Source organism: Bombus vancouverensis, chromosome 10, assembly GCF_051014615.1.
Source record: "Bombus vancouverensis nearcticus chromosome 10, iyBomVanc1_principal, whole genome shotgun sequence".
NCBI classification, from domain to species: Eukaryota; Metazoa; Arthropoda; class Insecta; order Hymenoptera; family Apidae; genus Bombus; species Bombus vancouverensis.
The window spans coordinates 11,260,546-11,285,856 of NC_134920.1; the positions used below are offsets into that span (position 1 = coordinate 11,260,546).

The 25,311-nt window shown below is 42.2% G+C and overlaps 1 protein-coding gene and 1 non-coding gene across 4 annotated transcripts in view; one reads left to right on the forward strand and one right to left on the reverse strand.

Annotated features, from left to right (window-relative positions):
- Nucleotides 1-25,311, forward strand: part of dgo (ankyrin repeat domain containing protein 6 diego) — a 135,536-nt gene that overhangs the window by 50,409 nt on the left and 59,816 nt on the right. The gene's annotated exons all lie outside the window — the stretch shown is intronic.
- Nucleotides 21,606-21,678, reverse strand: TRNAR-UCG (transfer RNA arginine (anticodon UCG)). The gene has a single exon. It is a non-coding gene; the product is annotated as a tRNA-Arg (tRNA).

Here is a 25,311-nt window from a genome sequence, read left to right on the forward strand (position 1 = left end):
TTCTCGGTTCTCTCTTTAGTGGCGAAGTAATAATCTACTAACAAATTTAAGTTCGAAAGCAACTTCGGACACACACGGATTAATTGCATCTTGAAAGAGAGAGCAGATTAATCTCTCGTTCTTATTTGCATAATAATGTATTTACAGTGGGTCTCGGAGAGCTTCCGATCAGACTGGCCTTTTAAATTATTAAAAATAGTTTTTTTGAAAATCGAATGACGTTATAATCTGCAAGACACAGCGAGTATACGTATTTTACACGCGCAACAGCTTTGTATCTTTTAAAGATTGTTTATTTTCGAGAACTTTTAGCAGCCATCGTGATCGAATATTAATTACGGACGAACATTCATCGAAAATTCCTTTTTCTTTCACGAAAGAATATATTATTTTAAATTATCGAACGAAAACGAGCAATAATTACTCCGCGCGGTCACACGGTAATAATTACTCTGTCGCTGGAATTAACAGCGATAATTACTAGAAGATGAAAAGTGGCTGTGTCGACAACAAGATATACAAAATTGTTCACTGTGGTGCGTTTGGTGCACTCGAACATGCAACCTGGAACTGTTTGACCGTTGCATCGGTTCCAGCCCTATGCGTCGTTGCGCGCCAGGAACAATGATACCAGTTTGACTGGTGTGCTTCTCCCACTCTGTGAAACCAGCATACGCTGTATGTATCGCGATCCGATGGCCCTGCTTCGTTTTATGCAACGCTCTCGAGGACGATATCGCGATCGTTCGACGTTACGACGCTGAAGAAATTGATAAGGACCTCGTGACAGCAGTGGCCTCGTGACAGCCTTCGATAGACTCCACCTTCCAAATAAACGATTCGAAAGAAAGCCAAGTGAAAGCCGAGCAACTGTGTCGATATCTCGCGTCAACAATGGCCATATCGAGGATATAGAGATGCGAGTGGTATTCGTCGATAATTGAACAGAATATCGCGCGAATCGACCACCACGCACGTACTGGCAGCTGGTTTTTCCTTTGTATTCGTTGGCTTTTACGATTCTATCGGCTCCAGCGAACCTGAAAATTAATTCACCTCGTAGCAACGAATGTGACGTTTATGCGCTGTTCGCGCTTCTATTTAATCCTTCGACGAATGAAGAAGTTACGATTCGATGGCTACGTAAAATCGAGAATACAAATTCATAGCTCTCCATTTTATTCGATTTTATGCGTTGCTATTTTTTTTTTTTTTTTTTTTTACGAAGGATTCTAGAAAAAGCGAAGTATTTTTGTTATTTTTCTGCAAGTGGGTTTTTATGGCTAACAAAGTTGCCACACTATGTCGTAAAGCTGTCACGCTTTCGATTTTCGTGGATCGAACGACGGCGTGAAGGATATGGATGTTTTAATTAGGAGAAAGTGCAAAGGCCTCGCGAAATAGGTCTCTCGGGCATCGACTTCCATTTTAACGCGCTCTAAGACACTTTGTGCAACGAAAAATCGAAGCAATAATTTCTTTAAAAGATATACACCGACTTTCTGCTTTCCCGGTAACAAGACTGAAGAAATGGAAGTCGAGTAGAGATTTTTGTCGCCTTCTAAACACTCCGATAAATAGTACCGTATCTTCGCTATTTTATATATTTTCCCATGTTTCTCTTTAAGTTTCTCATAAAAATCCCACCGTCGATACCAACGATACGACGAAACATCTCGTTGGAATCAACGTCGGGCCACACGAAACGCTCAAGACGAGCAACTTGAAATCGCCAGATATCTCGTTCGAAGAATCCCCTAAATAAATAAAAATCAGATTCGCGAGATCGTGGCCCGTAGATGCAACAGGTTTAAACAATTTCACGCTACATCAGGCGCGGCATACGCGCGTTCTGGACAAAAAACCTTGCTTTACAAACGCGTTGAATCGTCGTTGAAAATTACAGCTATCTCGAACCTCAGGCATACATTCTCCGGTATATCGCACGTAAGTAGTTGCCTAAGAACGGCACGAGAGATCGATCGTTCTTTATGTGGAGCATCGTTGCAACGATCTTCGTGCGCCATCGCGTCGGTCGCCTATTGTGCATCGAACCGATGTAATGGCGGATAAGACCACGGCCAGAGAAAACTCGCGTAAAAACGGCACGCTATGTGCGATTCGTAATTGAAGATTGGATACGGAGTAGCAGGTTAATCGCGGCTCTATATCTTCGTATTGTTGCCGTGTTCTTGCATTAATTTCTTTGACAATTCGCGTGGAAGTTCCGCGACGCGGACTCCTCGGGACTTGCCACTACGGCGTTCACTTTTTGGCCGTACTTTCTCCCCTCGACGTTATTCTTAAAGAGCCTGGAAAAGAAAAGAGAAGAAAAGAAAACGATTCGTTCGTGTCATATACTTTCCGGTCTATCGGAACGGAAAGTTCGTACTAAATTGTCGCATAAATCGAAAGGGAAACGAGCCGTTGCCCGATCATTTCTCATTAACAACGTCTTCAAGGTGTACGTAATAAATAACGCGTTATGCCGTGTTATTGGTGGTTTTTGGTGCGACGGTTGTTTGGCCCGGTTGCTTGTTACTTGTCAGTGGGGACGGTAAAAAAGTGCCACGTTGTTCGCAAAATTTATTCCTTGCCTGTTGCACCGAAGGAAGGTAGCGCGATGGTTGTCGGTGGAGAGAGGTTGGAACTCGTTATGTTTCGGCCACGTCGAGGGGATTTCAAGTCGAAAGACCGTGTACGTCTGCTAAGGGAATCAACACGGGCTGGCCGTGCGTCGAGAAAGGTAGACACCTGTACACTTTGCTGCGAAACCAAAAAAGAAAAGAGAAAAGAGGAAGAGGAAAGAGAGGAAAAAGAATACAGCGAAGACGACGTTAATTAACAACTGGCCTTTACGTCTTTCAGGCGGTCGTCTGATCATTAAATACGGAACCTCTAGTTCGCGTCCCGAACCACTGTAATAATTATAAACCGTGATTCATATCATAATAGATGGAAAAATTCAGTTTCACTCGTCGGCTGATTTCTACCGCTTTTTCTTCAAGCAGGACTTATTAGGTTTTAGCGGAGTTGGCACGAGGATGGTAGCTTGTTCGAAACTTGTATTACATATTTTTTTTACCAGTTAGTCGTATTTTACGTAGTCGCGAATCTCTATACTTTAGAATTTCTTTTCTTTAACGTGTTTCGAGATTTTTACATCGTTCGAATCGCGATCGTTCTACGAACCTGAATAAATTTTCCTACGCTATGAAAATTGTTAAGGTATAGTAAATTAATAACTTTATTTGCACACAACATCCATACATATATATTACACTCTGAAGACCTCGATAACCTTCTTACACGCACGCTTGTTGTCAAACAGACTATTCTAGAAGCTTCTAACATCTAACAACAGTCTTTTGTCTCAACTAAGACCTGCACGTCCTCTGACGCTTACACACACACTCCCATGTACAGTGTAAATGTATCATCTACATAAACAAAAATAATAACTTCGCCACGTTTTCAATTATCTTATTTCAGGCGTTGTGTCGCTTGTATCGTACGACTTGCTCGTATTATACAACATGTAAAGAACTCTCAGGATCTTAACAATAAAAACATCCCTAAAAATAATTCCTTCCTCGACCAAATGAAACGTACCGTTATATAATTACAGCCTGTCTGTTTAACGAATTTATTCGTTAAATTGGGAAGGATATGCGACGCGTAAGATCCATAAGACGAAGAAAGAAACACAAAGAGGCGGTAGAGCTTGGAAAAAAATCTCCATTCGCTTCTCGTACCGCGCAAGAATTTTCTAATCATCGTCGTTCGATGGTATTCGGCGGAACGGTGAAAGTTTCGTTGGCGATTTAACGTAAATACGCGCACGTGATTATCCGCGAATGCAACGTGTCGATATTCTCGTTATGAATTTCAAGATCTACCATTGGTACCGGTTGATGATTGGAAAAAGTAGTCGCGAGCTGGTCGATTGGCATGCTGGTTTTTACTTGGCCGGTACGCGGTGCATCCCGATCCAGGCTGTTGCTTTTCCTTTACATCGACAGCCTTGTTTTATGGTAGAAATTGTTCGGGTAATCGTGGAATCGATGGCTACTCGACTGCCGTGCAACGTAGACAAGTGGATACTTTGAAGATGGAAGTTTTTTCTTCGTCCCTTAACAACCTTCGATTTAACATAAAAAATGTAGGAAAATTGGTCGTCCGCATTGAGAAATTATCAAGGATGATGTTATTTTCGGAAAGTCGATACTTTATCAGGCAATTTGCTAACATTATCCCGGCGATGATGGAAACTGAGAAAGAAATTAATTAACAAATTGAAAATACGAAAAGGATAATATCGCGATAATAAAGGAAAATAACATTTATCATTTTATTTTAATGCCAGGTAAATTACACGCCGGTTAACGGCAGGGAGAGAATTAATCATTTCTCAAATTACGATAGAAGTGGAATAAAAACGAACGAGGCCTGGTGCTTCTCGGTCTACCAGTTGCCGGTTAATTCGCTTTCAAACTTAATTAATCTGAAATCGTTTGTCCGTTTATATACAGAAATTTGATTCCAATGGAAATTTTTATTCAAGACCAGCCTTATTCCCAATCGATCGAACCTACGCGAGAATCTACGTTGTTTCTCTCGTTTCCTTCGAAAATTCTATAGTCGAAACTATAGTCTAAACGTTGGTCGATGTAAATGGAGAAGCCCTGACTTACTTTAATCGCGACTTAACGGCGGTTTAATAATCCTGAAACAGGGAGGCCCCGTTTCTTCGCGGAGGCTTCCTCTGCATCAGCTGCCGGCATAATGCGAATACTTAACGCGCTTGCATCGAAAATAAGGATCGTTAAAGCGTCCAAGAAAATGAGCTTCGCAGGGTAATTACGTTTTCCACGGCCCGATGTGTACAAGGAAGCGACGCTTAATTATACAACGTTACGCGTATCGTTTCGTTTTATTCGGATGCGTTGTCGGGTTAAAAAAAGGATCGATATCTGTCGAGTTTCTCTGGCCGATCGAATCGTTTCGTACGATAAAACGATTATTAAACCAGATTCAAAGGGGAAAGGAGAAACGCGGAATAACAGGAAGCACGTGTAATCGACGGGCTAACGAAAAAGATAGCGATAACTGTGAAGAGGATATTTAGGTGCGTTATTAAATCGCGGACTGCATCTCAGAAAACGAATGATTTATTTTTATTACCTTGATAATACGCGTTATACTACGGTTAATTACGAGAGAAACTAAACAATCCTTGTTTGGTAATTTCAAAATCACCAGCAGTGACTTTTAAAGTCCTTTTTTCACAACTTAATGTACTTAATGTACTTAATGAGAATTGTGCATCTTAATTTGCCGAAATAAAAGTAAAGGAACACTAAGGTTACACTTAGAATTCGTATTAAAATAATTTTAGATTTTTTTAATAAACGATTTCCAGGATCATCGTCGATATACATTTGCACATGTCTCAGCACTCTCTTTGTCTCACAATCTTCCATACCACACTGCCAACGTAACAGTTACATTCGTCTGTTTTTCGAGACGTCGCGCACGCATATACTTGCACACATTCGTATTCACATACGTGTGTTACTACTACGCGGCCAATCTAGTCTAGCACAGAAAACTATACATATCTCAATAGTACTAAATATGCTTATCGTTCGAGGAAGATACCCGTTGCAAATTCATCCGTGGAAATGTCAAAGAAGTATCAACGTACGTCGGCATTTGCAATTTCGTTCTACGATTCAACCTACAAATTGTCTTATCTCCCGTCTTTTATCCTTCTTCGTTCGATCGATCGGCAAAATTCATTCGCGAAAGTTCAACGCGTTATTACTTGCTCCTCGAACGAGTTTCTTACGAAATAGAAGACGTGTTAAGGTTTCGTTTCTCCCGTATCGTCGATGTTTACCACGATGCACGACGTTCTCGATGTCCTGTAGGAATTTTTATTCTCGCAAGAAAGAAAACCGAGAAAAGACAGAAAACACGACGTTGTATCTTTTCAACTATGTTTCTAAAAGCGTCCTTATAAACACGATATTACGCACACAGAAGTAAGAACTTTTACAAATATCGTCGCACACGTAAAAGGCGTGTACGAGTGTTGCAAAGTAACGAGCAAGTAATCCACGTGATCAGAGAGCCGTTCTATCGGCCATTTACCATTCAAGAGCAAAACGAAGCGGTTCACAGCATTGACTCGTCGTAGACTTTGAAGTTCACTCGGTTCTCATTGCCCATTCTTGCTGTGCTTTAACGCGCCGCGTTTCCGGCCCGCTCCAAATGCCAGTTGAGATTTCATAACGCACGGTAACGACAGAGCTGCACGTTGACGGGTTCTCGGTTAGCTGCAGCAGTCAAATACGAGCACGTCGGTCTTTTCGCGCGTCTATTATGCGCTTGATGAGATCGCAGCGTGAGACGCAACGACGAAGATACTCGCGGCCGTAGCATCGTCGCGGTGGAAGACGCGCGAAACGGTAACTGCGTGGATGGTACGAGCTGGTTGCAGCCGTTTAAGGGAACGCCAGCACGATGCTATCGTGGTAAAAATGATAATGGTCCGTGCCGCGTTGACAAAGTGCGACTAGTTGTACGGAACGGCGGAATGTTGAAAAATCGAGAAGGGGGAAGCTTGGAATACGAGTAAATGCCACGTATTGCGCGTGTGTACTCGCGAGCTATGCTATTTCGCGACAAACCGTGTGCCTGAATTATTCTCAGACCGCATCGTTGTCTGGGAGATTGCGTTTATTTTTTGTAAATTACAGTTACTCCCCTTGTTGCGAGTGAAAAGCGCGTTGAATGATCGTTTGGAAGGTTTTGTTCGTTTTCCGTGAATTACGGTTGTTACCTCGTAACAAACGGGAGAGTTCGTCAAATCGATCGAAAGTTAATCGGATTTTGCATCGCGAAACGAAAGTGCGCTCCAGCTTCCGTCGCTGTGAACGCTCCTTTAAATTCCATGCAATTCTTCACGGAGGATGAATTTTGTTTTCGTAACGCACCAACCGTAAGCTACGTTCCATTAAGGATCCCTCGCAGATGACAGAATATTAGCGTGCATAATGCTGGAAGAAACGTATCCAGATTGTAAACCTGTTTAGTTAACGCGTACCTGTTACTCGAGAATGACTTTCCTTCCTTCGGTCTTACCATGGGCCGCGCGTCAAATTTTTCTTCTTCCTTTCTTCCCACACATCTTGGAATATTACCGAAACGTTATAAAATTATTACAGTCTTTAGAATCGTCAAATTTATTAAGGTAATTTGCAATCGATAAGCTTGACGATTAATCGTACGAACAAAATTCTACGAGCAACAAGTAGAAATCAAGCTGTTCGGATTCCCCACTGAGACACTCTTGGCTCGTAGCTCGCCGAAGCAGTCGGGTTACTCTTACCCAATATCATCCACCATCTACGTCTTAATGAAACGCGTGTTTGGATTCTAGAACGGATTTCTCCGGATAATTCACTCTAATGCTCGAAAAAAAAGAAGAAGAAGAAGAAACAAAAAAAAAAAAAGAGAAATTTACAGACAGAGTTTCGTACGACTGAGAGAATTACTCGAGAGATCGTAGATCAACATCAAATGTTTTCGTTATACAGCCACGTGTATTCACGAGTACGACGCTTCACGCTGTAGCCATTAATTTACAACAAATTCTTAATATCCGACCTTTGTGCTTCTTGGAATTTTCAGGAGACTCGTATTTCCTTCTACTTTATTTAATTATCCATCCTTAAAAATTCACTCTCCGCTTCTCGCGTTTCTCTGATATACAGCGACGCACAACGGAAAGAAGCTTAAAATTCAAACTTGCGTGCGTACGAGCGCAACTTGCGTTACAACGTTTCCAGTAACGTTGCGTTAAACGCTTTTGTTCTACCACGTTGATAACGATTTTAATCCTAAACGAAATTTAATCCTGTTAATTCGATTACCATCCAATTAGAATCTATTCTCGCAAAATGGATCTGTTTTCTGGAATCGACTTGCCTCTTCTGTCGCCCCATTCTTTAAGCTTCCTTTCGTCCACCGCTACGCAAACGTAGTTGAGTCCACCTACACGTGGTCACTGTCAGCGAGAAACTTCGATTCTCCACGGCGCCCTGGTTGCCAAACACGATTTCACGTGTTGTCGAGCGGTCGATCGAACGTGTCTTTTGTCGACAGAGGTATTCCTCGGGGCGACAGCAACTGCCGCTAACGTCCGAGTTAATCGGCCCGCCAAACGCTCCTATAACGCGTCGATGGCGGATGACTTATCGCGGAAATAAAGACTGGCCGCGCGCCGATCGAACCTCAGATTACGCGTACGGTTACCTGTCTACCTTTCGATGTTTTATTTATCTCGATTCGCGCACAGACAGCCAGCCCCGCTCTGTACGAACCGTCCTTCGATCACGATCGATTTCTTGCTTCGTCTCGCCGTGTGTACGCGATGTTGAGTTAGTCGCAGACAAAGCTGCGGAATGGAAAATTCAACGATACGTCTCGTAAGTTTATTGCCCGTGGGTCTGTTGGGAATTTTACGACCAAAGGAGTTTCTATATCCACCAGGTAGGTTTATTTGATTTTTGTCGCTTCAATCGTACGTGGAATGATACCTTTTAATTATCGCACGACGAAGGAATTTACGATAAAATCACGTAACAGCGGATAAACGTGAGTTGGCGATAAACGCGAGGGAAAGCGCTTAGTCGAGGTTCTGTAATGGCCGCTACTTGGTTTGCGGTGGTTTGATGAAAGGGCGAGAGTCCGTGGCATTATTTGCGGCTTTTCACTCGCGGCTGCGGGTTAAAGGTGCGACTTTGACTGTCGTGCAATTGCCCTGGCGTCGATTGTAGCCTCGAACGTGTAATGTTCTCGCCGGAACACTATCGTTAGCGTGTCTAGGATAACGCGTGAGAATCGTTGCAGTAGGCCTTTCGAGCGTTGGCATCGTGTCGCGCGTCGAACAGCTTTTCTCCCGATTTATTACGATTCTTAAATCGCTCGCTGAAAGGTCGCTTCTCTGATCGTAGCTCGGCTACGATTCGTGCTGCGATCATCGTGATTTTTAAGAAACTTGGGACGTAGAATGTTACGTAACGCGCGAGCAAGCGTTGAACGATTTCGGATCCAAATCATCCGAAATCACGCGAGTTCTCCGTAAATTTCTTTATCCATTTCGCGGCAACCTTCTGCTCGGATATTTTTCTTTTAGATTTTGTCAGGTATATGATACATTTACACCGTACATGGGAGTGTGTATGTAAGCGTCAGAGGACGTGCAGGTCTTAGTTGAGACAAAAGACTGTTGTTAGATGTTAGAAGCTTCTAGAATAGTCTGTTTGACAACAAGCGTGCGTGTAAGAAGGTTATCGAGGTGTTCAGAGTGTAATATATATGTATCGATGCTGTGTGCTAATAAAGTTATTCATTTATTATACCTTAACAGACTTACAGTTAGTTCGTCTATTATCTCGAGATTCTGACAAGAAAAAGTACATAGCAATACAAAAAGGGTATAAGTCGAAGTTGCGTAAATTGTGAGAGCTTGGAACTCGTAAAACCAGTCCATTAAGGGCGAAGGCTACACGTCGAAGAATCTTCCCTTGGGAAGATAGAGCATCGAATAAAGCTGCCTATCAACGGTATGTCGGTCAAGCTGGAACAAGCGTCGAAACACGGCCCTCGAAGCGACGCGTAACAGTTAAACGATAAATCAGCTCGTCTTTATCGCGAGCAGGCTGTCGGTAATATATTCCGGTTAGGAGCGGGAAAAATCGTTTTGGAGGCGGTTGCTTCGTCTAGGAAACTCTGCTAAATTTTCTATTCCACCGTCGTAAATAATAATTATTTACAGACCGATTACGCCATAGAGTACGTGGTCTGTTCGTTAAAGCAGCCTAACCCAATACTTGACAACCTACTAGGTTTTCAATAGCAACACTATTATTAATAAAATTAATAGACTAGTTTTAAATAGCGAGATTAATTATTTTCCAAGCTCCGCGACGCTAGATGATCGACGTTAGTAAATCTTCTACACGAACGTTCGTTCCTATAAATAAATTCGTAAGGTACGGAAGAACGTTTTTCACAGATCGGAGTTGATCGAGCTATTGAGATAAATGTCAGGTTGGTATGATCACTAGTGTTCCTACACGCAGATTTGGCACGACTAGTTACGATTTTCTTCTGTTTTCCCGTTCGCCGTGTGTTTTTTATCCGAGTATGCGTCGTGTTGTAAATGGCTGTGGTGAAATACAGAGCATACAAAACTGATCTGTGTGAATCAATTAAATATAAAACCCCAAACCTATTTAATAACACGAGCATCGACTCGAAGCCTGATTATCTGAAAATTAACTGAATCTTCGTGCAAATAAATAGATAAGTTGCGTTCCATTGTACGTGAAACTAATTAACCAGGAAGTCGCGCGTTTCTTCGAGCCAAGGAGAATCGTTTCGTCGAAGGATAGAACGCATTTCGAACGCGCGCCTCGCTCGCGATAGCGTCGCCTTAAACGAGAATCGCTAATCCGCTTGGTTCGCGGACGAACAGAGACTATTCTTTCATCGACGCGGTGCAATTTCGATCTACGTACTCGTACACTATGCGGCTATGCGATTTCCGTATAGTCACGAACGCGGCTTTCGTATTATCCTGATACCGCGCAACCCTCTGCTCACCTCGAAGCCTTCGTCGTCGTTCGACCCGCATCGATTCCAGGATTTCGAAGGTTTTCAAACGCGCGATCTCGAGAGTAAATTGTCCGTAATTTAGGGCTGTAGCGGCACGCGAGCAGGACAAATTCAAATCCTGTTGTTGTTTTATTTCGGAGTATCATGACCGTTAGGAGGTCACAGGTATTGCAAGGAGTAATGAATTCCGAGCAAAACAATGTCGCCGCTACTTTCAATCGTCAAACGCAGTCGAGTTCAAACTTTCCGACTGTCCCCCGACCAGTATAAATAAACAAACGAAATGACGAGCATGGAAGTTCAGCGATGGTAGTATAAGCATACAGACGCATCAGACGTGTATACGGAGTTTCTTGAGACTGCGCGTATTTATTTCGCGAAAGTTATTATATCTGGACTTGTGCTTAGTGTGTCAAATCAATTTTATAGACAATATATTTATCTCAAATAAATTGCTCACAAACAGTAATCTGTATTTCGTGATATCTGATAAGATCAATCTTCTACAGGGCTGATAAACGATTCGATGTGTCGGAGAAGGTTTTTTTTTAAGTATTTTTAATGTACCATCGATGACACTGGAAACTGTAGTTGATATGACGCGAAAAATGTCTCGTTCGAACAATCAATACCGCCATTTCGAACATCGATATCGTACGGAAGAATCCTTTTATTCTTTGACGGTTCTTCGACCCGAAGCGATTCAGAAAAATTCGGAATCATCGTTTCGACACGGCATTCGTTCGCGAGGCTGCGAACAATGGCATCTTAACTCGCCACGCTGTTTCAAGCGGCCAGCTCGACCAATTAGTTGCTATTGTAGCAGCGAATGCGAGTAAAGCTCGTAGAAGAATCGCGTGGTTGCATCGTGTATGCGTCGAGGATACTCGGCGCTCGACCACGTGCGTTCTCCGGACGCATCAGAGGCGTTAAGAATACCTCGAGTTATTCTAATGATAAATCAGCATAGGTATGAACGTCTTCGTTAACAAATGGCTGTGCTACCTACGTCGTCCTTGTTAATCGGAATCGATTATCGTAGGCTCAGGCAGCGATTACAATATCGTTGGTTCGTTAGGGTCGTTTGATGCAATCGCGGTAGGAAAAGTGACATTTTCAGGAAATCACGACGTTACGCGAAACAGAATTCGTAATTCTGATAAGATAACGTAAATTGTTTTGAAAAAAAGAAGCTACAAACGAGGTGTGTCTCGCGTTAACGCGACCTTGGTCTTTAATGGATTAACGTCGATCTTTTCGTGCAATTTGCCATTTCAATTCGAAATGGTAGAACGCTCGTGTGCATAATTGTGTATAGCTATGTGTAAATGTGCGATATAAATCCTCGTTGAGAAATACGCAAGCGACTTTTAATAAGCAACCGGTTCTAACAAAGTTCGTTTAATAAAACGTAACCGCTCGTTATCGGCTATTTAACGACTGTTTTGAACGCGCTATGCCGATTAGAAGTATCCATAAGATAAACGACATTAATTTACTAAGTACTCGAGCGAGGATAATTAAACGTTCTCGCATCAACGAGTAGAAGATAAGAAGATTGTAGCGAGACCTTGGCCGGGGTGAGAAAACGACGATGGATCGGATGTTTTTTCGTGGATTCTCGCGTTCGGCCGTGTCGAACGAAATGAGTTTCGTACACGGAAACCGCTTGGTTCGATCTTAGTACCTTATCCAATGGTGAAATACAGGCATTGGCGTAATGAAATTGCATCGTTTACGCTGGAACGCGGCGATCTCGCGCTGTGAAATGCTATAGCTTAATTAAGGTTCGTCTAGATGCCGACGCTCGGCTGAAATATCGCGATCGTTGCTTTATTTTTCTAATAACCGTCCCTAATTGCACCTTGATCCTAGTATCGCGACACGCCCCTGGCTGAATCGCGGCACGAGTAATTGTTTTCTTACAAAAACCGACTTTAAACCGCGAACCAGTAACTTTCGCAACGTCCTTCCATTCAGAAGCTTCGACGCTTAACGTTTTCCCGAATTCTTCTTGAGATCGTCGCGATCTCTGTTCTCACGATTACGGAAATTGATCCATTCGTTTTGTTATCAAACTTGCATCGAATTACTCTTTCGTAATCTACGTTCTTACCACGCTTCCTACTATTACTGGAATTTTATTTGCTTATAAGAGGGCTTTTTACTACGATTTAGAACGTAGCACTTGATTGCTGTAGAAAAAGGTAGTTTGGCCGCAGCATGGATAATGATACACTAATAAAGTACAATAAATCGGTAAGGAGTGAAATAAAATTGCAGGGACATAGATACGAGGCTACGTAATTCACAAGTCACGTGGCGCATACAGAAGATTATATTAACAGCCTTACCGTAGCGAGCTGCAAAAACTCCAAGCAATCGTTCAATTTCACGAAAGTCTTGCTGAGAAATTATACTCGAGGAATAACCCCTCTTTATTTCATACATCGCTCGACAGCGTTCTTAATCCTCGTTAGATCTGCCTACTTTCGTAGTTCCGCTCCGATACTCGTCGTTAAAACATCGGACAACCTTTTAACGTAAACTGTAGGCTTAGTACGTATTAATTTTGCGGCTAAACGGAAAAAAGTCCATCACTTTCTCTGGATTCTCGTGTTTTCAGAAACACACGGGCGTCACGCGAGGCCGCGCGTGCACTCTTCGACACGAAGGGCCTGCGAGCATAAATTGGTTGGTGAAAAATACGCGTGTCGCGCGATAAATCCCTGCTTCCTTCTGCCTTTTTTTTATTTTCCCGTGGCGCCATCGGCATGCACCCCGGACGACCGTTAATTTGCACGTAAATAAGCGTCGGACGCTAGATGGGCCGAGCTCGTAAAATTATTCATCTCTCTGTAATTTATAAATACCCTTGACCCAAGCGTTCGCGTTACTTTTCTTATAGCGGTGTAAATATCGTAAGAGTTTCTCCGGAGCTCTCCGTTTCGCTTATACGCGTAATATATTCGCATCTGCTTGTAATCCAGGTTTTACGGTCGCCCCGTGGCTCGTGAAATCAATAATTTTCAATTTAATTGCGATCAACACCGGTTCCTGCGGACAGTCGATTTTTCTGATCGTCGCGACGGGTCCAATTAACGATCCTTCGTGAATGATTATGCATTTCGGAAGTAGCTGCTTATCCCCGTATCAATTTGTATAACTTGGATGTTTATCATTTTGTGTTTTTAATTGCACGACTCGTACGCTGTCCCACGTAGATTCGTAGCATTCTCATTCTTTTTTCTCTGTTTTCTTTTTTTCTATCAAATTAAATAAATTTTCTATTTTATCCTGCTACTCACGAGGATTGACCTACTTATTGTACTTACGGTCGGCAATATTTTTCGATCTTCCATAGTGTTATTCTTCCATCTATCCAAAAGATCCCATGTTCAGATGTAAATCTACGTTAGCTGGAATACAAGGTATTTCTAGGTATCGACCTCGTTAACCGGACGCTGGGTGGTTTTAATAAGCAATTATAAGCGCGACCTGTTGACCCACGGAAACGAAATCATGAGTTCCGAGAAGAACTCGTGCCGATCCCTTGCAGGATCTCTCAGACAACATCTCCGAAGTCACGACTTGGTACATTTTGTACCGGTATCTTTCCAGGAAGGTAATCCTCGGGCGAATTGCTCTTTCTTTCGGCCGAAAGATCTATGCGAGCTACGTATACGAGGTCAGGATCAAAGATTACTTTGAAAACACCGAGCCGATTTTCAACGTTCCCTTTTCAGCCTAAGTTCTCTGCTTTTCAAAAGCGGATGCTTTTAGGCGCTAGAACCTGCAAGGTTACTCGACACGTTCCCCGTGCAATGGGTAACAAGCGGTTAAACGATGTCTGAAGAATTTTTCCGATTAGAAATCAGTCGTCCATACGACTGTACTTGATACGATGTCGATATCCACCTAAAAAGAAGAGACAACATGACGTACGAATGTGGAATGCTGTACTTAAAACGTAATAATAATAATAATACTAATAATAATAATAATAATAATAATAATAATAATAATAATAATAAATACTCGCTATTAGTTAGACAATAATAAGCTATTAGAGTAGGATGATTTTCTTAATCTCTTAACTACCAGTTGCAACAAATAACTTTAATCGGCCAACACGAGCGACGAGAAATATGCATAAGCTACTTTTGCATAAACGAACGAGAAGGATGCGTCGGACGTGCAGGTATAATTGATCCACGCGAAGAATTATGAATTACTATTGCAGACGATCGCGGAAACCGCCATCTAATAGAATAGTAATTACAAGAGTGTTAGGATCTTTTAGATCGTCACGGTAATGGATTGAAGCTCTGATTAGATGTATCAAGATGATCGTAATGAGGAATCGTGTACGTTAATTGATGCGAAACGGCAAGCAATCGTTGCGAGATTACGTTGCATGCGATGAAAATAAACGCGAAAGAGAATTTGAAAAAAGGAAAAGGGAAAAAGGTCGAGTCGCTTGGACGTTTCTGCTTCTTTTTCTCTTTCCTGCGAATTTCTTATTATTTACACGTGCACACGTGCAAGGTGAGCAGAGCCGAGGTATTAATCGCCAGGGGGACAGTGATTTATGTCGGCTGCATCAGGAACTCATTAGGCCAAGTAGCGGATGACGTGTAACGGCGCGAAATTTAATTTCATCTTTTCCGAGCTACCGCCATTTTGCCTATTTCTCGCCGCCGCGAAATTAATGGAAATTTTAGAAACGCGTACGTTGTCCATCGGCGTTTCCAATACCTGCTTTTTCACATCGATTCTTCTAATTTCGCAGGTATTCACGGAAACGCCAATAACGCGCTAGGAACTGGCGAATTCTTGAAACCTTGACACGTTAAGTTACGATATTTTGTTATATTTTATTGTATTTATATCTTTTTATTATAAAATATCGAACAGATAGTTTAATCGCCTCTTAACCTTCGTTTAATTTTTAATTCCAACGAAATCACAAAGAGGAATCGGTCTCGTTGTTTTCGAACGATCAATGGAAAAACATCGCCATTGTTAGCTAGGAAAAAGTACTTCCCAAGAACGACGATGAATTGAAAAGAAAAAGCAGCTCGTTCGGAATAATATTTCATGAATCTACTTCGCCCCTTTGAGAAACTTACATTTCTTCTCGAGGAATTTAAATTAAAGGAAACGCGCGTTCCGTTATAAACGTACGCCGGTAATTTATCGAAATTGCCATGAAACGATTCGATCATCATCACGGCAGCACGATAATCGCGTTTTCCAAAAACGTTCGTACCTCGATGGTTTACCGCGTGTTCCGCTGATGAAGATCGATGTAAATTAGAGCGTAGGACGTTTTAGTCGTGCCTTTTTTACTTTGTACTAACGACTGTGCTCTAATGGCACGTTAATCGAACAGAGGGGTCCCGCTAAATGGCCATCGTAGCACCGCGGTGCGAAATTGTCGTGCAGTGATCGACGGCGATCAAATTCGTAGATCCTTTCGGTCGTAAACTGAAACGGGACAACCAGGTGAAACGCAGGAAGCGGAGATAGTGGAGGCTGCAGGTACGCATTTTATTAGCAGCTATTAATCTTTCGCCGACAGAGTATTACTGCACACGGGTATTTAACACCGCGGGTTATGAAAATTCACTCTTCTCTGAAAAAAAAGGTACATCATCTAGTTACCGCTGATATCATCGGCACAGATATCTCACGTTTTATGCTCGTCGTTTCTTACTAGGCTCGTACTCGTTTTACGTAATTCATACTACTTTTTCCGTCTCTTTTTCATCTGGCTATACCTGCTATTTATTATTTCCAACTTCGAACACCGTACGTTCCTGCGAGAAGAGATACAGCCGAGAATCGAGTTTCGTTGAACCGAATCGTATAGCGCTTAACGTCCATTGGAAATAACGAACGTTCTTTTCTTTCGAACAAGGAAATTCTATCGGGTTGGCAACTAAATGATCGCGGGTTTTGCCATTAGGTGGTAATGACAAAGACCGCGATCGCTTAGTCGCCAACCCAATACATCTTCGTCGTCGATTCACCTAACCGACTAACAATATGAAATCTTCCTTCCAAGGCGATTACAAAATATCACGTCATTTACTTATCCGTCCAAATATAACGTAACCTGTTCCATTATCTTGCATTGCGAAACGCAACCAATTATTATACTTTGTGGAAAAAAGGATTAGAAACCCATCCGAGTGAAGAGTGGCTGCAGGCGTCTCGTTTCCTCGTTGTTATTATTATTTCTATCGCGTTATTATTCATCGCCTCCATTAATCTTCCATTAAGTCGACAAAAAGCGCGGTAATTCGAAAAGAGCCTAAGGAAATCGACGAGACTCGTAGTTTCCGTAGATTTCGTGTTCGTTGATCGTCGAATTTTCCGCAGGCGAATATTTTCACGACGCGAAATGTCTCATTTCGCGTACAAAATCGTTCGCCACGCGAATAAAGAGACATCGGCGAAAGAAACGACAGAAACTGGGCGTAATTTGTCGAGATGATCGTAATTTGTAAGAAGGACAGGCTGGATGGGTGTTCTCTAGTGTTCAACTAAATGCTCCTCATCGGGATAATGAGAGGATTTGCTCGTCCCGGCTGCATTAGAGCAAATGATCCGGTAGATGCGCTCCATCACTTCTCGCGCGTTCCTCGTTCCGACGATACACGTCCTTGTTCGTTCCTTGACTGTACAGTTACGCGGATGGGAAACTCGGCCAATGACTCCGAGGAACAGCAGCGAAATAGCAGCCGAACAGGTGACGCTAGTTTTGGATACGTTAGGCTCGTTGATTTTACCTTCGACCTACGATAAACGCGCGATTGAAAAGCTCGGTTGAAAAGTGACAGAAGCGCGATTTCTTCCACGAAGCGGATCGGCATAGAAACGACGCGCAACGTTCGTACGTATTTACCTAGAAAAATGGTACGAACGTTCTCTAACGCTAGGTTGATACAGTTATACGGAATGAAATGGGAAACTCGGCCGATGACTCCGTGAAACAGCAATGACATAGTGGCGGAAGTGTCGACCTTGGTTTTAGACGCGACACGCAAGTTTCAAGCTTAAATCGATGATTTGCTCGTTAAGCTAACGAGGTTTTATCGTAAATCTCTCGAAACTTGTACCAGCTTCTTTCATCCCACTTTCACTTACAAGCTTGTTGTACGAAACCGCGTGAAAAAACAGTCGATCCATTCATTAAATCTTACGAACGAGTTGACGTTAAACCTGTTTCGACAACCCCGATACCCGCGAACCCGTTAACGAATACGCTTCTCTACGGTTCCGTGTGTGCAATAATTGCCATTATCGGGAATTAAGCAAAGAAGAGAAAACGCGTGGTGGAAAAGCCAGTCGCGCGGAATTATTATTCGTCGCTGGCAACGCAAGAAACGTTCGAAGGATTCTTGAATTAATCTTATTGCGATTCGAATATAATTGGGTTTGCAATAAATTCACTTCTCTCCGATACTTTCTAAGTGAAATGAAATACACGTGATACGCGTCTCTATATCACAGTCATAGTTTCACAGTTTCACAGTTTTGGAATTTTATTACGGGATTTTAGCGATCGTGGAGTCTGCGCGATATTTTGATCGAAGGAGTTGACCCATTGTCCAAGATATTGACGAGATCTCTGTCGTCTTTAACGACGACGACAGGGCTCAACTTCGCTTCTAGATATTTCGCAGAGGCGGCACGGCGGTGAGAACCTGTGGGATTCTTTATCGATGCCTGTCACTTCTTACCATTCCTGATGAAACGTATTTATTAAGAGCTCGACGTGCCTGCGTATGTTTCTTCAGGCGTCGTACGGTCGCGTTACAGTTATCGAAGAACACCGTAAAAACCGCTAAGAAACCTGGCGAACTTTCAAGATAGGATCGCGCGTTCGACTATCTCTGAAAACGATTATGCGCTATATATGTACGTTGAACCACGAACGAACTTCCTTTAACGTAACGCTTTTTCTCAGTTACGAATTCATAGTAAAATTGAAAGATCCACGAGCCATAAATTATCGCGTGGATCTCGTGTGATTCTCGTGTGATGCACGATCGAAATTAAACTATGTCTAAGATCTATAGCCGTATACTTTCCAATTTTATCTTATTTCTCTACGTCATCCGTCTATCTATCCCTCGGTGCAGCTCGTTAATATTCAACCTTCCATCGAACAACCTGATCGATCTTAGTTTCTCATAAAACCGCACACTGGCCTGTCCGATGTATCTGAATATCGTAACGGGCGAAGATAAGAAAGGGGAGAAGGGAAAGATAAGAAATACTGGAAAAGATCGTAGAACCGTTGGATTCGCGATAGAAAGTGGCAGCGGCGATTTACGGAAAATCAAAAAATTGCTGGAAGGCGTGCAGCCGCAAACGAGGAAGTCCATATTCACCGGGTGAAGAAGCTCGAACGTGATCTGAAGAGGAAATGGGACCACTGGGTGGGAGTGAGCCAAAGAGACGCTCGCAGACGATGAGTTGGCGGAAAAAACTCGCGAGACTCGCCGCGACTCGTTTCGTCTCTCATCTACCAACGAGGAAATGCTTGATGATGGACGAAGCGTCTTGATTACGTCTCCGAGTCATCTGGTCGCGCGATAATTACGACGTGAAGCTATTCGCTTCTGTATATGTACGTGTCATTCTACGTATTATATATGTCTTGTACTTGGTACTTGGTATAGATGTACCTTATTTTTAATGCATAATACGTATTTCCATACGATATTACCGAAGCCGTAAGTATCGCGCGGAGATGAGACGAGGTTGTTTGGTGTTAGTGGAGCTTTTATTTTGGCGAGGAGGGGAAAATGCAATTACGCATACCCAGTGACCCGTGTCACAGGGTCCTGTGGGACTCGGCAGGTGGTACGCCACTATAAACCCCTCCTCTATCCGCGCCACCCCCGGAACCGCAAACGGTGTTAGTGGACCTAAGTCGAACAATGTCTACCTTTGCGATTAAAGTCGATTTTGTGTCCTCGAAGCGCCTCAAATACGTCACAATATACGTAAATCAATACATAACGTCAGAAAATATTACGTATATAACGAATTCGATTTATACGTGATTCTGGAAAAAAACCATCACTGACAGGATTATGAAACGAGCGTCTAATCATGTAAATAATATTCGAACACCTTAGAATCGTAATATGTGTTTGTTTGGAAGAGAAATAAAAGAGCTTCTCTAAAGATATAGAAATATACGGGTGTATAATAATGTTGTTAACGGCGAAGTTATTAATCGTTGGGGGGGGGCGAGGCTGATATATCGACTGTCATGGATGCGACAACCGATCATTCTAATCTACGACACGAAAGCGGCTGGGAAAAGCAAAAGCCTTTTACACGGTAAATCAATTCGTAATCGTGGCCTTCCAGTACGATCTTACTAACCCAACGGACACGAGGCAACACGAGGCGATCTGTACGCCGATGATTCTTCGACGTTGAATGATTTAACTCCGCGAATAGATCGGGCGATTAAACGTTAAATACATTAAAATGAGAGAAAATGTACATCAGCCATCTGCCATTCAAACCATCGGCCAGATAAACGTTTTCATATTAACCTTCGGGTAATACGACAACTGGTACACGAATTTAGTTCACTTTCGAGTTTCCTGCCTTTCCGTTTCGTTTATTCGGCCATGCACCTTTTTCTACAACATCGACACCACCGTTCTCTTTCGTCTCTTTCTTCCCTTTGTCCCTATATCTTCCTTCGTCATGCACGTGCATCGAACCGCCTACCTAACGCGAATAATTTTATTTTCTCGCCAGCCGGCGAGCGTGGCCAGTCGTGAAAGCAACAAATTAACCGACGACGCTATCGTAGGTCGATACCGGCTATGTAAGCACAGTGAGTTATAGAGTGTTCGCTGCAACCTTTGCCGTGCACGACCCGCTACCTAACGCCAGTCCCGTTTCCACGTGTAACAAACGTAATTACGCGTGGTAATTGCCTCGCTTTGTCGTTCTCGACGATCGTACATAGCGTTATTGTCGAACGTTAGAAAAATTCCGCAATTGCTTGCTTACTTTTACAGATGACTCTATTCGAACGATAGGTCCAGTGCTACTTTTCACGAAATGATATTTTGCGTACGTCGCTACATCAGATACGATACATTCTTTTAAACGGTAAAAACGTATCGAGGCAGGGAATAAGGTAGAACTTCAATTAATTTTGGAACTAACGGGATAATGCAAGGATTTTAAAAACCAAAGGTGATTGTCGTTTGCGCGAAGCTTTTCGATGATTGTTATCTTTTCAGCGGAAGATCGGAGGATACGAAGATCGGTGGATGTTTTAATTCGTAGCTGAAGCGTGTACATGATGTAATAATCACGCGGATCAGGGATAAAGTAAATGGAGATTAGAAATTTTTCCATAATTTCACGCTCTTTTTATGATTGCAATGATTTTATGATGTTAATTACATCAGTCACGATAAAACTTCTGAAAGACCGGACGGAAACGTTTCTCTTATCACCTACAACTTAATTCGTTGTAACTGAGATTAGTAGACCGAAATAAAGTCTATTTCATTAGATAAGGTAACTATCAACCTCATTCGTTGTAATGAAATAACATGCACAGAAAAATATTATCGCAAACAGTCTGCGAGTCTCTTGAAACGATTTGGTATCGATTAAAGCGTAAGAAAAATTGACGAATAAATAGGTATTAATTTATGGATAATTAACACAAATTTACGATTCGTATTGCGTTTAGAAATATTCATTAAATAAAATAAATAATTAAAGACAGAGGTGTAAGAAGAAGAAGAAGAAGAATATTTCGCGTAAATAAAATTTTGACGATCTTAGTTTATTCGAATGTTTCCTACGATGCGATAAGAGTATTTTTTTGTGGAAAAAAAAAGAAAAAGTGACGTCGACCGTGACAGGATTCGAACCTGCAATCTTCGGATCCGAAGTCCGACGCCTTATCCGTTAGGCCACACGGTCATCTAGGGGTGGTTACCCCGTTCATGAAAACCTTCATCCTATCCGACTTTGAATTTCATTAAAAACCTATAAATAAACTTCGATTTTACATATTACATATCTTACATTGATTTTCGAGATCTATTACTACCATAGAATTAATAAAATACGAAATTTATGCTAATTATATAATATGCCTACTGAGCGGTATAATTGAGTCATTTCGCCTGTTTTGGTGGAATACGATGTTCACGTGCTAACAAAAAGTATGATTAACAGACATAAATATATATATTCAATTTTATACTTGAATTTATATCTTTAAATGTCTATATTTCTTAAATTCTAGGTAACATAGTATATGTATTTTCAATACGTATTTCTAATAGAGATAAAATATCTCGATAAGATTGCTAAAAGCATAGTTCGACATTTTACTTGATTTTTATCAGTTTTCGCTCAATTGATCGTTCTAATAATAACAAAGTGGCAAACTTTATTACAAATAAAATTCAGTTGTAATATCCTTCCAATTATAACAATATGTTCCACCCTAGGACTTCTATCGGTACTTCTTTGAGCAATATAATGCTCAAAAGAATCCCCAATCTGCAAGAAAAAAAGAACGGAAGCAGAAAAAATACCAAACACGCATCTACTGTAAAATTCGCCACTAAATCTCACCCTACGCCCCAACGTCCGATTCCCACTCGTTCGACGCTGTGCACGATACTCTCAACGTTCGAAATAAAAATCGCAAAAATCAAAAATCAAAGGAAGAGCAGAAACCTATTTTATCTACAGCGAGGCCCCATTGTTCCCCTTGTTATTACATACATACATACACGTACAGACACGCAGACACGTCGAAGAGGGAACTGGGACGTGCGAGATAGGGTTTTCCGTGCTTCGCCATAAATTCTCTACCCAAACGCCATCACGCTCCGCTCGGTTCGAGGCCGAACAGGCTTAATGAAACCGACGATGAGGCGGTAGACACGCGGCAATTATCGAGCCGAGTGTTCGAGACTGTTCGGTGCTCGGGGCGACCGTACCTTCGGAAATACAATCGTGGAAAAACAATTTTGCATAAAGGGAAGATAACAGCGAGGGTTTTGATCGACGATAAACATGGAGGCCCCACGGCTCGTCGCGATTTCTTTTCGTTGCCGATCCACGCGAAACATAGAGGATCCTCTTCTTCTTCGTTTCCTTTTTATTCGTCGTCGTCTTCTTCTTCATCCTCTTCTTCATCTCCTCATTCTTTTTCTTCATCTTCATGGATGCAAGCGAGATAAATCAAGGCCGTGCAATAAATTCAAAAGACTCGGACGTTTTATCCTTCGGTAAATACGCTGATACAGAGGATGATTTAACAGTTCCCGCCTCGCGGTGTAGCTTGTTAGTTAGACAAATGTAGCGTTGTCGTTGTGACTCTCTTCCTCTCCCTCTCTCTCTCTCTCTCTTTCTCTGTTTGTCTCTGTCTCTGTCTCTCTCTCTGTTTCGCATGCGAAGCTTGGTGATGGTGTAGCGGCTCTTGGGAACTTGGCTTTATTTGGACGATAAAAGCCGAGGCCGGTTTCATTCGAACAAATGCCAGCGTGTCCTTCGAATTTCGCTTCGTATGGCTCCTCGTTGCCCATTGCAACGTGTTTCATGCTTCATGCTGTTCCATCGTGGAGACGGGTGTTAAGGTTCCATAGCTACTGCTACCTTTTACGAATAAAGGTTTGATAGTGCTAGTTTACGAAAATTGCATCTGAACATAAAGACTTGTTTAAACGTATCACTGTGAGAGTTTGAGATAGTAAGAGACAAAAGTCTCTATTTACTTGCTGATTATTCTTTTTTAAATATTCGTTGAATCTTCCACGGCGCAAGGCCTACTTGCTCCTTGTTCCATGCAAAGCTCCAGTTAAATGGTAATACCGTTTCATTGATCGCGTTGTGCGACGCGACATTGCGTCATGGTGAAATTTCGAATATTTCGCTGTCTTCGCCGTAGAAGATTCATAATTCGTTTATGTACCCCGCGCTTCGCCATTTAATACGTGATACCGTTTAATGCACAACTTTAATAAACTTTGAATAGTAAAAAAGCTTATTGCTAATTACGTTTGTGTATCTTATGAGATAAAAATATTTCTGCGGAAAATTAAACGGTAATAATAAAAAGATGAGCAGACGTGGCAATGGCGGACAGCTGAAATCGAACGAAATTATTCTTGATGTAAGGTGGAACGTGCCCAGAGAATCGCATGCCAACATGGTATCCCACTATTGTCCAAAAGGCAATTAGCATGCCTCTGCTGACTCTTCTAGAAAAGAGGGGTGAATACATTAAACACTCCTCCGGATACTCGTCGATCGTGCGTGGGAGAACGTATTTCTGTGAACGTGGTACACGTAACGTGCAACATATTTATTTCATAGACACCCGTTACCTAAAAGTTCCCGGATATACAGCAACTAGCAACCACTTTCGTCACTTACCAAAAAATTACCAAGGACTATCGTCCGAAGATTTTCATGTACGCAACCGATGAATATTTTCGAAAACTTACTTCAACGTTCTGCCTTTTACTTTCGTTACGTTAATATTAATTTGTCGTGTTTGTAGTTTAAAAGTTTCATTAGATATTAAAAAGTATTCCACTTGAAGAATTCACGTTTCAATTACGATATTGCGAGCTTCTAAGTTTAAGACGAACTTCCAACATTTAAGCATTCCAAACCACAAGCCAGCGTCTAAACGGGGGAAAATAGAAGAAAAATGAACGCGGACGTAACTGACAATGGACGGTAGACTAAAGTATATTAAGCGTTGTGGAGACGAGGGCCTGAGTAAAGCGGGCTGAATGGCCGAGTTAATTTAGATTCCTCGGTGTACCTCTTGCGGCGTAAAAGACGTCGAAACGTCCGGGCGCGTTTCAATGTTACGTGATGGAAGCCCGGAGCCCGTTCTACGGACTAAAGCGCGTAATTGACGTAACAACGTACATCATGAACTTTCGCATAGCCGCTGCCCGTTCCCATTTATGGCGTTAACTAACGACGGGTGGCCATAACGCGACCACGAAGGGCTACCATAGCGATATACCGGCACGATTGCCCCGGTGAAAGCCTGACCATTGTCTCTGTTCGCGGTCGTTTCGACCGAACAAGTGTTTCCGCGGCTCCCTGCCATGCATCCGCTCTTTTTCTGATTTATCTGCGCTTTGTACAGAAGCTACTCTCCTCTGACGTACATCTTCCAACCTGTTAGCTTGTCTATGCGAATCTATGGTACCCAGTTTTAACAGTAAAATGTCACGTTTCAAAGGTTGAAGCAGGAAGCACTATATACATCCTCGCTTAAGATTTTTTAAACGATTTTTATTTGTGCGTTAGCGCAATCCTACGCTACGTATGTTTTCCAGTTCTTGATCCGCTGAACCGTATATGTACCGCTGCGAATTCGTTCAGCACAGCTTTGGACTTTTTCGTATGCAACGCTGGTCATTTAGAGATTCCGTTGTGCAATTTCTTCGAGTTCTATAACACGCGTGTAGTATCTAAATAGTCTAGAGTAAGGACAAGAAAGGATGTGCTATTTGAAGCGAAGTTTAGTTTTATTTTAACAAGCAATACCCAATGCAAAAACTGATTACAGTA